The 5,964-nt window shown below is 38.3% G+C and overlaps 1 pseudogene across 1 annotated transcript in view; it reads right to left on the reverse strand.

Moving 5' to 3' along the window:
- Positions 1–715, reverse strand: part of LOC147026991 (uncharacterized) — a 66,505-nt pseudogene extending 65,790 nt beyond the window's left edge. Inside the window, exon 1 of the transcript XR_015058592.1 lies at positions 1–715. This exon is cut by the window's left edge and continues 1,661 nt beyond it. The product of XR_015058592.1 is annotated as an uncharacterized LOC147026991 (transcript).
- Positions 716–5,964: the final 5,249 nt, after the last annotated feature.

Consider the following 5,964-nt stretch of genomic DNA (forward strand, 5'->3'; position numbering starts at 1 on the left):
CTTTTTCCAATGTTCTCAAGTTTACCACAGAGTCGTCTGGGGCACAGTCTCTGCTAAGGGTCACTAACTCAGCACAGTCCACTTCGAATGGGTTGCCCATTCTAATAATTGTCTGATATAGGCCTTAAAGATGCCTGAAGAACCTCTGTTGTACAGCGGAAGCTTGCTCGTGATGGTCGCTCTCACAGTCTACGTCGCCGCATATATCTGTCTCGAATTCCTTGATGAGCCACGCCCTTTCACATCCAGCTAACATCCACTGAGTGAAGGCGACAAGATTACGTTGGACTGGATGAGAAACAGGAAGTAGACGCCATTGTGGAAATATAATAATAACGTTTGTTCGTCATACGTACCGAATTCATGATGTTGATTGGCAGAAATCGTCAGAATTTACAAAATCGGCGGAAAAAAAGTTTCGAATTCGTCACTTTCGCCCTCCGACGCCACCATTTTGACATGCTTTCCGCGTTTCTCCAAGGGAAAAAGGAGCATATTCGGGGCGTTCCCAGTGCCTCCACCGCAAAAAAGGAGAAAATGGGTGTGGTTATAAAGAGAAATTTTCGGCAGATCTCCTGCATGCACCACAGGATGGTGTTCATGTAACCGTGGATAAAATTTACTATTATGACCAGCTCTATCGAAATCCAAAAGCCCATGCTTTCTTCCAGTGTGTAACGGTAATTTCCTCAAGCGACCTCACTAGTAGTGCTTTGGCTGGAAGACCACCATCAACGGCGTATCCAAATGAGCCTTATGTTGATTCAGGAGAAGGCTAAAAGATTGTTTGAGGAATGAGGGGCAGAACACACGAAAAGGTGTGTTCCGACTACGCAGAAAATCGCGTTACGACGCGTCATAGGAATGGAACTCCGTCTAAAGTCGAGGACCCCCTGGTATATATATATATATATATATATATATATATATATATATATATATATATATATATATATATATATATATATATATATATATATATATATGGTGTCCCAAAAAAATATACAACTTTTTAAATGCTGTGCTTCATCCTAAAAAAGCAGTAATTTTGTCACTAATGCTTCATTTCTTGTTGCAGAGATCCTGAAGTTTATTTTGATACCAAGCAAGCACCAGAAAAATGCCAAGACTGACCATACAACAACGGACGAAAATTGTTGAACTTTGGCACCAGACGAAAAGTGTCATACAGGTGCAACGTCTTTACTCGAGACATTTCGGTATCGACTTGCGCCATGCACCAAACTTTCGGACAATAAAGTGCACCATCGCAAAGTTTACCAATGTAGGAACCATCTGTGACCTTCACAAGGGTCACAGTGGTCGGAAGAGGACAGGTCGTAGTGAATAAAATGTGGAAATGGTGAGACAGGTGGTCGTTCAGCGTCCAAAAAAATCGATTCGACAACTTTCTGCCGAGGCAAACATTCATAAGAGCACCGTTCAGAGGATCCTTCGCCAAGACATTCATGCCTTTCCATACAAAATTCAAACGGAAACGGTGCTTACTGATCAACAGAAACGCAAACGACTAGACTTTGCAAATTGGTTCTCAGGAAAGTTGGAGGAAGATGCAGACTTCCTCAAAAAACTTCACATAACGGACGGATGCCATGCTCACTTGTCCGGGGAGGTAAACACGCAAAAATTTCGGTACTGGGGAACTGAAAATCCTGGTAATGCATCAACTGAACTGGTGCCTCGATATGTTCTCAAAGTCACCATGTGGGTGGCGGTTGGTTGGTTTGGGATAATTGGTCCACACTTCTTTGAAGATGACCAGGGATGTACTTGCATTTTTTTGCATTACTTAAACCAGAGGAACTATCGTGAAATGATTCAGGAATTCTATCTGTCACAGCTACGTACTCAGGTCCGTAGGAGAAACAGCCTGATCCAGATGAGCACCCAGTGGTTCCAGCAGGATGGGGCACCGCCCCATACAGTCAGGGAAATAAGGCGTTTTCTCAACCAACATTTTGAGGGCCGCTTTATCTCCCTCTACGAAGACGTTGAGTGGCCACCGTATTCCCCTGCCCTTACTTCTCCAGACTTCTTCTTGTGGGGGTATCTCAAGGACAGGATCTATGGAAACCCTAGGCCTCAGACTCTTGATCAGCTGAAGGAAAACATCCACCGAGAAATCCAGAACATTCCTCAGGAAACGTTTTCCAAAGTGATGGAGAACATGACAACGCGTTTGCAGGCTGTGATCGGACAACGTGGAGCCAACGTCGAACATGTGGTCAAAAAGAAAACGACGATTCTATACCAAAATTTAAATTTTGCTGGCAATTTTGACATTGGTACAATAAACTTCAACTTTTCAGCTTTCTATCCAGCCATATATCTTTTTTAAAAATATATGTTATGACCATCCTCTTTGCAGATGAAAAGTTGTATATTTTTGGGGGATATATATATATATATATATATATATATATATATATATATATATATATATATATATATATATATATATATTATACATATGTATATATAAATATTCACACATACGAATACACATATATATATAATATATATAATATATATATATATATATATATATATAAATATATATATATACTGTATATACATATATATATATATACATATATATATATATATATATATATATATATATATATATATATATATATATATATATATATATATATATATATATATATATATACACAGTAATACCTTGACATACAAATGCACTAACTTACGAGTATTTCGAGTTACGAGCCGTTGCTCCGACGATTTTTTTGCTTTGTGTTACGAGTCTAGATCCGAGTTACGAGTGGAGCGAGCTTTGGGACGCGCGCAGCCAAGCAAGCGAACACCCGCATCTCCCGGCTTTTCACGCATCTCCTGCCACTCACTCGTTCAGTTCTCTTGGTTATCTCGTTGAGTAGGGTCGTACCGTAGTAATCTGCATTGTGTTTTGCTCTTGTTTAAAATAATAATAATAATAATAATAATAATAATATATATATATATATATATATATATATATATATATATATATATATATATATATATATATGAATAAATGGATCATATATTCACAATGTTGATTATAATTCAATTATATAACATGACATTTAGTGGAGCAGCAGGGGCCAGAAAAGAGGCTTATTTAGTGAGATACCCACACCAACAGTACCACATTTTCTAATGTGGTTATTATTGACCACCTATTATCCCTGTACATGAAAACCAATGATGCCAGTCTGGGAAATGGTGGCATTCTGAGAAATAGGTCAATTAAGGTCGTTGACCCCTGAATTTGGCAATATTTACTAAAACGGCTATAGTTTATATAATTTTCATGTTACAATACCTTAATATACATCAAACTGATCCTAAGACAATAGGCTATAACATGCAATAACAACAAAAAAAAACGTGGCTGATAATTGTAAGTGCAGAACCAATTTTATTACAAATTTGCGCATTTTTCAAATACTTTTAGCATCACTCAGCACATGCATAATATAAATGTATCAAATATTAAGCATTAAAAAGTTTCTCTCGGGTCTGCTGCAATTATTCATATATAATATATTCTATTATCTTAAAGGTAAATCATATTTTCATCACATCTTGTCCAAGATGTCTGAAAATACCTGAAAATGGTATTATTCAATACTCATAGCAAATGACCATTAATTTCATGTGAAATACCTTTGAAATAATATATTGTTGTAAGAAATTATAATTGTTGATGAGTATATCAATAACACACAGGGCTAGATCCAGAATTTTTGGAAGGGGTGGGGGAGGGGGTTACAAATACCTATGTACTAACACCCCCTCCCCCTTCCTCAATATCACTAAATACATATGCACTAAAAAAGTGCCACCCCTAAACCATGAACCAACCCTAAAATAATGCCCCTGACAAAGAATATTGGATTATATAAGATGATCCCATATGCCACAATAATCCTGAGATGACCCCCACATTCCTGAGATGGTCCCCACATGTGGAACTGCCATAAATAGCACTCTCATCAGCCATGAGTTTACAATGTATATGAAATTAGGTCAGTCACACTTGAACAGATGTGATAGACTACACATACTGCAGCATGTTTTATGTGACACCATCTTCTCTGTTAAAATGTAAGTATGAAAATATTTGTTTCTATTTTTTAAAAATTATGAATAGTCTTGTGATGAAGATATATTACCATGTAGCAAATTTTCTGATGGAAAAACATGTGGTATACTGAATGTTTTGCCTGCAGGCTGTTGAGCTGGGGTTAAATAGTATTGTCATGAGAATGTTTCTAAAATTGAAGTCATTACTGCATAAATTTTATGTAAGGTACATGGTGTTGTGAAAAATAACTCCCCTAAAAGAATAAAGTTCTACGAATAGGGTTTATCCCTTGGTCTAAAATACTTGTGAATTTACATTGAATTCTTTTCAATTTAGTGGATTAAATAGACATATTCTGCCAAACTATTGGTGACCAATATTTTTTACGCTTGCAGGCAGATCCACATTTTGTCTTAGTGTACTCAAGATTACTTCAACAGCACTGAACAGTCTATTATTACAATATGGATGCAGAATTTGACACTGCTCCCATTGCCAAGAAAGCTAAGGGAGAAGATATCATTGACATTGATAAGTGTCTTTTCTGCACAAAATCCTTTTCATCAAAGGAACAGCCAGTCACTCCAGTTCTTAACAAACAACGGTCCTTATTCTCAGCATGCAGACAACGGAATGACTCAGTTCGTCAGAAACTTTTGGCCCATGAATCTGATATAATTTCTGGAACAGTGGTGTTCAGGTATCACAGACAATGCAGATCAACATATGTAAGCCAACATCACATCAGAAGAGCTATTAAAACAGTTGATAATGCTGATGTAGTTTTGGATGATGGTGGTAATTCTAGTAGTGGTAATGGTGATGGTGCAAGTGGTGGGTGTGCCAACCGCCTTACAAGATCCAAGGCATCAGTTGTGAAGTTTGACTGGAAATCTCGCTGTTTCATCTGTAGTGATCCTTGCAGCTCAAAGCACCGATTATCTTGGTCCATGGTAGAGTCATCTGTGAAAGATGACCCTGAGTATCCCAACATGTACACCCGAGTTCTTCAAGCTGCAAAGGCTAAGCAAGATGATGACATGATAACCAGACTTCAGGGTGTACCCAATGGTGATCTGGTTACCATTGAGGCTCGTTACCACAAACAAAAGTCATGCTACATCAACTATGTCAGTGGTCGCTCCATCACTGCAAGTCAGAACAGAAAGCAACAATTTGCTGCACACAGTACATCAGTGAGGAGACTGATCAGTGAGTTCACATCACCCATCATTGAACACAGACAAATATTCTTCCTGAGCACCTTGAGAAAGTGGTTCTTGGAGATCCTTGCTGAAGAGGGAGTGGACCATCCAGGTTCATACACATCCTATAATCTCAAAAGACAACTTATAAAAGAGTGGCCAGATGTTGCATTCATGCCACAACCAGGCAAGTCAGATCTTGTTTGTTCTTCAAAGACAACAGTAGGAGATGCTTTGCAAAAGGCATATGAGATGTGAAAAGTTTTGAGGGAAGTAGCTGAGGATGAAGAGACAATTTTGAAGACAGATTTGACATCATCAATGGTCGATGAAAGCATTGTTCCAGCCTCTTGGTCTGCTAGGATCTGATGAGCAAAACATTTCAAAGGAGATAGAAATGGCAGACACAAAGTTTGTTGGCTACATATATGGCAAGACAAACTGCATGTCATCGAATGCCCTGAGGTGTCAGAAGACTGGACAGAGGAACATCCAGGGAAAGAAACTACCACCAACAGAAGACACTTTCAGTCTGCATCTACTTTGCTCTGCTTATCAGCTGTTAATATGGAGACAAGCTGCTTACCATTCTCCAACCTTACCTGATGCAACAGCATATGGCTTCAAACACAGCCCAGGTGGCAC

The sequence above is a fragment of the Eptatretus burgeri genome, chromosome 5 (assembly GCF_056783735.1).
Source record: "Eptatretus burgeri isolate ZD-2024b chromosome 5, Ebu_testis_v1, whole genome shotgun sequence".
Classification (NCBI taxonomy): Eukaryota; Metazoa; Chordata; class Myxini; order Myxiniformes; family Myxinidae; genus Eptatretus; species Eptatretus burgeri.